The sequence below is a fragment of the Podarcis pityusensis genome (assembly GCF_964106645.2).
Source record: "Podarcis pityusensis genome assembly, chromosome: 10".
NCBI classification, from domain to species: domain Eukaryota; kingdom Metazoa; phylum Chordata; class Lepidosauria; order Squamata; family Lacertidae; genus Podarcis; species Podarcis pityusensis.
The window spans coordinates 52,655,004-52,664,531 of NC_138035.1; the positions used below are offsets into that span (position 1 = coordinate 52,655,004).

At 39.1% G+C, this 9,528-nt stretch overlaps 1 long non-coding RNA gene across 1 annotated transcript; it reads left to right on the forward strand.

Moving 5' to 3' along the window:
• Positions 1-1,544: 1,544 nt before the first annotated feature.
• LOC308457485 lies at positions 1,545-3,938 on the forward strand. The gene is made up of 3 exons (XR_013976946.1): positions 1,545-1,771; positions 2,328-2,690; positions 2,835-3,938. It is a non-coding gene; the product is annotated as an uncharacterized lncRNA (long non-coding RNA).
• The last annotated feature ends 5,590 nt before the right edge of the window (positions 3,939-9,528 follow it).

Genomic DNA, 9,528 nt, shown 5'->3' on the forward strand with positions numbered 1-9,528 from the left:
GCATATTAATAAAAAAATATATGTGGTCAATGATTGTAAAAATAAAAAAAAAGTTTAGTAATTGTAATTTAAAACAATATTTGAACATAAGCTGTTTCTCCTGTGAGACCTATATAATGAATATGTCTTAAGTGGCCTGGATAATTTAAATACCAGCAATACCATCCTTAGTTATGCAAGTTAAACATATAACTTGAATGAATCAGATGAAATTGAGCATACAAAAATGTAGGCTGAATAATAAAACGTTCAGACAGCAAGGTCTAAAATATGACTCTTAAATTGTACAAGAAAGTATATTTAGTGTTGCAATGGGATGCTTTCTTGAGTAGATTTTTGATGATGTAGAAGTGCTTACTGGGTCTAATATAATGCAGGTGTAGAAAGGGAAATCTGAAGTGGTGGCAGTTTAAGGATTTGTGTCATGCTCTGCCATATTTAAATACATTAAATTGGAGAATTTAAAAATGATGGATTGTACCCAGTCTTATTTTTTATTGAGTTATGTAAAAGGCTCAGTAAGACAGAAACAATAAAGAGTTGATTGTATATATATATTAGCAGTGGCAAGAATACTTTCTGCAACAGAATGGAGACAACACAAAAGTATTGCTAGGAGAGGCATGGAATTTGGTGCTAATGGCTGAAATTGACATATCATTTGAAGGCAGAAGAACAAAGACAACAGCAGAACAATTTTGCATTGAATTGGAAGACGTTTATTGACTATTACAGAAGAAATATATTCCTTCCTCAGTCAAAAAGCAGTTTTCTCTTACCCTTACAGTATCTTATTTGGAAATTTTATATCCCACTTTTCACCATCTAGGCCTCAAAGTGGCTTACAATGTTAAAAAGATACAACAATATAAAAAAAATAAATTAAATCTAAAAAAAATAAATTGCAGAAACTTAAAATCTCAAACGATTACACAAGAACATGGTAGCATTTTTAGAATATCAGACATTTTATTGTTTTATTTAATAAAATAATCAGGTGCCTGCAACTCAGCAGAGAGGGTGCCTGTCTGGCTTCTGCTGGGAGTGAGTTCTACCAAACTGGGCTTTCTGTGCCGTATCCTGTACTATTTGAGAAGGGGCCCAACTCTCAGGGGCAGATAGAAGTCATAAGGGGAAGGGGTCATATGTAAGAGTGGTGAAAAACAGTGTCCTATCTTGTGTGAATGGAATGGCTAAGGCCAAGCCCACTGTTAGATCCAGCTTTTTACCTTTGCTATTGGATATTCAAATATTTGCATAGCACATACAGAAACTCTCTCAGCCTTTTGCTGTGGAATAAGTTCCATACCATTTTCCAATGGAAGCAAATGACAACTAAACACTTTAAATTATTCATCACCTACCGTACTTTTCGGACCATAACACTCAGTTTCCCCCCCCCTAAAAGATAAAGGGAAATGTGTGTGCGCTTTATGGAGCGAATGCAGGCGGGAGGAGCAGGCGGGAGGAGCTGGCTTTTCGGCAGCCTCTCCTCCTACGTCGCTGGGAAGCCGGCAACAGCTGAGCGCAGCGTGTCTGCCTCTCTTTCTCAGTGTCTGCCTGCTCTATGGCTCTCCCTTACACACATGTAAGCGGCTCTTACTCTGCTTTCTTTACAATAAGCCGGAAGAAGGGACAAAGAGGGCATCCCCTTCCGTCCATCCCCCAGCACCTCACCGGTAAATTCAAACAAAGCGGCTTACAAGGCTCGTGTCCCTGCGTCTCCTCCTCCTCTTTTTGCTCCCATTCGAGGCAAGGCAGCTGCACAAATGTGAGTTCCCCCTCTCTCTTCCTTCCCTCCCTCCCTCCCTCTTCCAACTTCAAACAATATTGGGGGGCAGCCAGGTAAGCCCCACCTCACATACCACAATGGGGGGTGGGGGATGACTCCCTCAAATATTTAATGGGAGGGTGAAGGCACCTAGGCCCATGGGAGTTGGCTGCTTTGCCTAGGACAAGTGTGAGCTCTCCATCTCTCTTCCTTCCTTCCTTCCTTCCTTCCTTCCTTCCTTCCTTCCCTCCCTCCCTCTTCCAACTTCAATAAAATATTGGGGGGGGGGGCAGGTACAGGTAAGCCCCATCTCACAGACTGCAATGATCTCAAGACAAAGTGCATGCACACTGGTACCTTATATGAATGGCAATGCCCATCAGCATGGGGGGAGGATGACTCCCTCAAATATTAATGGGGGGGGGTGAAGGCACCTAGGCCTATAGGAGTTGGCCGCTTTGCCTAGGAGAAATGTGAGCTCCCCCCCCCCCCTTCCTTCATCACTGTATTGGAGATACTATACATTACTGACAGTTCCTTCATCATTTTTTTGCAGAAGACTGTATTTTCTTGCAGAAAACCTCCCCCTTTCTGATAAGGATGATAAAGCAGAGAAGACTAGCATATAAGATTCCTTTTAAACTAGAGGTAGTAAAATATGCTAAGGAGCATGGAAACAGAGCAGCAGAGAGACATTTTGGGCCACCTCCAACAGAAAGAATGATAAGAGATTGGAGGAAACAGGAGGATCAGCTGCAAAAAGCAGATAAAAGTAAGCACACTTTTCGTGGACATGCTGCAAAGTGGCCACAGTTGGACGTGGCCATGAAAGAATGGATCACACATCACCAGAATAATGGCTTCACAGTCTCCACAAAAATGATAATATATGAAGCCAAACGCATTGCTTTAGAGCAGTGTTTCCCACCCTTGAGTTGCCAGCTGTTTTTGGACTACAACTCCTATCATCCCTAGCTAGCAAGACCAATGGTCAGGGATGATGGGAATTGTAGTCCAAAAACAGCTGGAGACCCAAGGTTGGGAAACACTGCTTTAGAGAAAGGCATTCATGATTTTACTGGCTCACCATCATGGTGCTACAGATTTATGAAGCGATGTGGCCTTGCTATGCACACGAAAACTAGAATTGCACAAAAAATGCCAGAAGAATATGAATCTAAGATTCTGTCTTTTCATAAATTTGTAATTGATGCTAGGAAGAGAAATGGATTTGAAACTGGCCAGATTGGGAATATGGATGAGGTCCCGCTAACCTTTGATGTGCCATCTAATAGGACTGTTGATCTGAAAGGTGCCAAAACTATTGCTGTGAAAACCTCCGGACATGAGAAAACCCGTTACACGGTTGTGTTGTCTTGCTGTGCAGACGGCACCAAATTGCCACCCATGTTAATTTTCCAAAGGAAAACATTTCCAAAAGAAGTGATTCCATGAGGAATTGTTGTACATGTTCATGAGAAAGGATGGATGGACGAAAATGGAATGAGAGTATGGGTTGAAAAAGTGTGGTCCAAACGTCCTGGAGGGCTTTTGAAAAAACCTGCCTTATTAGTACTGGACCAGTTTAGAGCACATATTAGCGAAACTACAAAAAAGTGCTTTAAAGAAGCGAAGACTCATCTAGCTGTAATTCCTGGAGGTCTTACCAGCCAGTTGCAACCTCTTGACGTTTCCATCAACAAGCCATTTAAGGTCTTTATGCAAGAAGAGTGGAACAAATGGATGGCTGCTGGTAATCATGATCTGACACCTACTGGACGAATGAAGAGGCCCACTATCACCCAAGTTTGTGAATGGGTGAAAACATCATGGCACTCGGTGAAGGAGGAAATCGTTGCACAGTCATTCAAAAAATGTGGCATTAGCAATGGTTTGGATGCAAAAGAAGATGACATTTTATATGAAGATAGCGAAGAAAGTGATGCCAGTGATTGTGAGCAGCTGAACTTCATAAATTCTGACTCTGGCACTGATGAGTTCTTGGGGTTCACAGAAGACTAGAAGAGTACTCGAACCTAAAATTCTCTCTTCATTTGTTAATGACAGTGATGATGGTTCTTAATGCCACTGTTGACTGCTGTTCACTTTACATGGTTGTAATATGATTCTGATATACCGGTTGTTTATTAAATAGTTTAGTACAACATTTGATTCAGAATATTTTTTTTCTTGTTTTCCTCCTCTAAAAACTACGTGCGTGTTATGGCCAGGTGCGTGTTATAGAGTGAAAAATATGGTAATTTGCAAATTATTGCATGAGATTCTTTGCCAGAAAACCGTAAGTCCCTCACAGCCTCTGGGAAAGAGAGAAATAATTCCCTTTTTATATAGTATATAGACATGTGATAATGAAAATTCTCTTACTTCACAAGAGGATATTCAGAGCAAGCTCTTGGCTAATCTAGAAATCAAGGTTAAACCATGCATATGTATAAGTGTTGTACAATTTTTGATGTTCCCTTTCTATTTTATTTATCATAAGGGAATTATATTAAAACTGAGGTACGATATCAAAGACAAATGCCATTGAATTTGGATGAAAGATTGAGGTTGCAGTTGAATTCACTGGGGCCTAATTCTGAGTAGACAAGGGCTGGGCTGCACTGCTATAGCTACAGAGATAGTCTGTTACCTTCTTCCTTTAATCTAAGCATATATGTGTGGAAGGAAACCTTACTATGGATACTTAAATTAGAACACAGAACTACGTTCTCCTCAGAGTAGCCCCAACAAAATTGATGGGCCTAAATTAGTCATGTCCCTTAATTTCAACAGGCCTATTCTGAGAATGACCAACACGGGATAAAACCCATAATTAAATTAGTGGTATGTAGTGTGGACAGTGCATATGCATGCAAAATATCTTGTCACATATTTTATGTTTTTATTAATAATGATAATAATTTATATACCCCGCCCATCTGGCTGGGTTTCCCCAGCCACTCTGGGTGGCTCCCAATCAAATATTAAAAACACAATTTATTTATTACGTGGACGGGAGGCGGGTGGCACTGTGGGTTAAACCACAGAGCCTAGGACTTGCCGATCATAAGGTAGGCGGTTCGAATCCCTGCGACGGAGTGAGCTCCCCTTGCTCGGTCCCTGCTCCTGCCAACCTAGCAGTTCGAAAGCACGTCAAAGTGCAAGTAGATAAATAGGTACCACTCTGGCAGGAAGTTATACGGCGTTTCCATGCGCTGCTCTGGTTCGCCAGAAGCTGCACAGTCATGCTGGCCACATGACCCGGAAGCTGTATGCCGGCTCCCTCGGCCAATAAAGCGAGATGAGCGCCGCAACCCCAGAGTCGTCCGCAACTGGACCTAACAGTCAGGGGTCCCTTTACCTTTAAGGAAAGGGAGCAGTAGAGCTGGAAGCAGTGACTGGAGCTGGCTGAGGATTGACATATTTTTCCAAGATTCCTTTTTGGCATGGGGATATATATAGGCTCTCTCCAATGGTCAGGGGTCCCTTTACCTTTTATTACGTAGACTGCATATAGCACATCTCTTCCCCCAAAATAATTTCAGAAACTGTAATTTGTTAAGGGTACTGGAAATTGTAGCTCCATAATTCTTTTATGAAGCCATGTGTTTTAAATGTATGGCATGTATGCAGCCTTATATACTGTTTAAGATAACAAAGTCTCTAAGCTCTTCGCACCGGTTACAATAATAAATCTGCAAGCTCCTTCATGGGCACCAAGAAGAAGACAGAAGCATACCAGTGCCCAGCAAAATCATGATTCTTACTGGAAATATAAAAAGAGGCACCCTATACAGAAACACCCCAAAGTCAGAATAGCCCTGATGAAAAATGCATTCATTAAAATACGTCATGATTTTTCTCTCCTCTGCATTTGATTCATTTCACATTTCAATGAAAAACTACCTAATTCACACTTCTTGAAACAATGTGAACTGAAAAAAATATTTTTTTATTTAAAAAAAAATGCACATCTCTGGATATTGTGATACAGTTCCCAAATGAAAATATATGTACCAAAATTACATATATTAGGAAAATATGTAATGTACACAAAGCTACGTAAGATATTATAGTAAGAGAAATGCCCATTAAAATATATTGGTAGGCTTAAAATAAATAAATAAATCATGAACTGATGCAAAAATATAGTGGGTTGAATGTAAGAGTAGAAAAATGAGAAACTCTGAGAAACTGAAAATGACAAATTTATCCATCTCTACTTTAACCTCAGTGTGAAAATCTGTAATGGACTTTATTGAAAAGTTAAACTCAGGAGGAGGGAAAAACCCCTTCAAGTTTTGATAGGAAAATACTTCAGGAGAGAAAGTTGTTTTATATATAAGTAGCCATAGCGTCTAATGAAATGAATGATAAGGTTGCAGGTGTTTCTTGATTTATTCATATTCTGTCCCAGCATTTTCTTCACAAGGAAAAACAAGTATAAATGGCCCATTGTCACCCTATTTGTTCATGGAAGCATCTCTTTGACAGGTTTGGTTCACTGCAAATTCTTTCTCACATCTCCCACTTAAAATGAAAAGCAGGACCATTTCTTACAAAATGTCACAATCACATTTCAGATTTGAAGAGAAAGAACTCGATAATAAATGTACTCTTGGATGGAAGTGAAACTTTTCTGAGCCTCCTACCACAGTTCTTTCTTTCCCAGGGAATCCCTTTTTATCTTGGAATCTGACTTCATAAAAATATGTTATTTTATTCAAATACCCACCAAAACACCCACAAACCACATCTGTGAGAGCAATTTGCATTTACTAATGATGGAGCCTTAAGATTACCATTAATGTGAGCATGTATAAAGGATGTAATCGTTTTCATTAACGCTTGCTAAACGGCCTCATAATTACCGTCTTTGTCAAAAAGCCATTTCTCATGGATTATATTTGCCTGCCCATAAGGAGTAATATATTGTGGACTGCAATAATTATGAAGATATTTGTACGTGAATTAATGAAGATTGTGATATAAACTGTGAACTTCGTCTAATAGGGTGACATTTATTATTTTCTTTTAAAAAACATTTTGTAGACCATCCAAACAGTTTTAAAACAGCTTAAAATATAATTCCTCTTAGAGCAAGGGAAAAGGGAAACTACTTCTCTGTTGGAAATGTTGTATGAAAATAGGCTTCATTTAGGCTTCCGGTTACTTTGAACCAGATCTGGTGTTGGGTCAAAATTACCTTGGGCATGTGAGTGATGGGTTGGTTCCTAGCCATGTTATGCTATAGAAGTGTATGTTCTACATGACCATCCAGTACTGTGAAAGATGTCATTTCATTACAGTGGTACCTCAGGTTAAGTACTTAATTCGTTCTGGAGGTCCGTACTTAACCTGAAACTGTTCTTAACCTGAAGCACCACTTTAGCTAATGGGGCCTCCTGCTGCCGCCGCGCCGCCGGAGCCCGATTTCAGTTCTCATCCTGAAGCAAAGTTCTTAACCTGAAGCACTATTTCTGGGTTAGCAGTCTGTAACCTGAAGCGTATGTAACCTGAAGCGTATGTAACCCGAGGTACCACTGTATTTCGTTCACTTGCGAGTCTGGTACCCATAGGACTACATCTGCCATGATTTCTATTATCCACAACAGATATTGTATATTATTAGAGTTTTAGATCATCATAACACAAAATGCCCCAAGGAACAATGGGGGCAGAGCCATATATATCTTAATGCATACGGCTCATGACAACCATTTGTGCTCTGGCAACATCTTTTTCTCCAGGCATGGAAAAGTGAATTGTGCCACTGGGTGAGAAATGCTGTAATTAGCCATTGTGGTAGGGAGGGGTGGTGTAGAGTTAGAGATAATGCTCTTGAAAATTATGGTACCATTTAAATAATTAAACTTGCTGCAAAGATATATGCCAAGATTTTAGTGACAAAGACTCAAGATTTATAGACAAATTAATGCACAGGGACCAACTTGAATTCATGAGGCGTAGAATAATTGCAGACTGGTTAAGGCAGGTTTTTCTCTGAATGCAAATTACTCGTGAACTGATATGGAGATCTCAACATGGCAAATTCCATCAACACCTTAGAAGGGCCAGGGTTTTTGGGTTGCCTGTTTTTAAAGCTTAAAAACAGAAGAAGCTTTTGTTGCTGCTGCTTTTGTTTGGCATGGCCTAGTGATGAAATCACACACATTCAGTGCCTTACATCTTGATGTTTTAGCTATAAACAACTACACATACCTATAAAATTTATTCACTGCAACACTGATGAGATTCCTTCAGTATGAAACTTCTAGTATGTGAACTTTCAGTCAACCATTTATTAGCTACCTATACGTAGAAGAAAATAAATAAGGATATATTTTACAAACTCAACCGACTTAAATCCAACAGGTCCCATACTCACTGTAGACCCATTGAAATGGATGAGAGCATGCTTCTCCAGCCTTCTAGACCAAGTCATGCAGTTTCCATCACTTTGGAGTACAAAATTAGTAGCAGTCTGAACAACTTCCTTCCTAATTAACATTTGACCACTCATCATGGTCCCCAAAGATGCTATGAGTACCTTCCCTGGGATACATGCATTAACTGTGCTGGGCAGCCTGTCAATCAATGCCATCTGGCTGCAATCATTTTCTCCTGTTTATCATTTGGACATCATCATCATATGTTTAAATTAGGATTGGTTGAAAATGACCTATTTAATCACTCTATTTAAAAAAGAGAAAGGAAAAGGGAAAATGGCAAAGTCTAGTGCGCTGATACAACAGGAGGCTATTTACCTGGAATTAATTAACAAGCACGGCACTATATTTTGTGTTCTTCATATGAAACAGGTTCTGATTGAGAGCTTTCAGGGGCATCTAGTTGGCATCCATGAGAAAAGGATGCTGGACTAGATCATCTCACTACAAAAAAGTAATTGTCATCTGGTCATCTCACTACAAAAAAGTAGGAAAAGCAATAAATATTAATAGGAAAAGCAATAAATATTAATTAAAAAAAACACAAAAAAGTAATTGCCTTCAATATGCTATTAGCAATTGGTTTTCATTATTCATGCTGATACATACTAGGAACAATTTGTTTTTTTTAAATGATATTTATTAAAATTTCAAAGAATACAAGAATTACACAAAAACAAAAAGTAAAAATACAAGAAATACAAAATACAGCAAGAAGAATAAAAAAAACCCTTATTAAGATATAACAAAGAAATGAAAAATAAAAACAGTTAAGAACACATTAATTTTCCATAGCATATCTTCCTTACACTTATTTCCCTGGACCTCCTCGTACCTCCCTTTTTTGTATTCCAGTTCAGTTTGTTAGTTCAGCAAATCCTTACCATTAAGCTTTTACCCATTTGTAAACCTTTTTTCGTATCTCTTAAAGCATTACAGCTGGAAACCACTTAGTTTCTATCCAACATCCTTCTAAGATTCATTAATTTTACAATATTTCTGTAAATAGTCTTTAAATTTCTTCCAGTCTTCTTTCACCGACTCTTCTCCCTGGTCTCGGATTCTGCCAGTCATTTCTGCCAACATACTAGGAACAATTTGACTGTGGTTAGATGTATCCCTGCCATATTCATGGAGCTGGTCTCTGACTTCAGTTGATTGATTGGCATATCATACCACAGCTATCGGGATGTGATATAGTACCTGGCAAAAAAGTATTAATTTAATCAAACGCAAGCCATGGAAAATTAATCAGTGGGATGGGAACCAGCAACAACCTTACTTGGCTACAAGTGGTCACCAAAG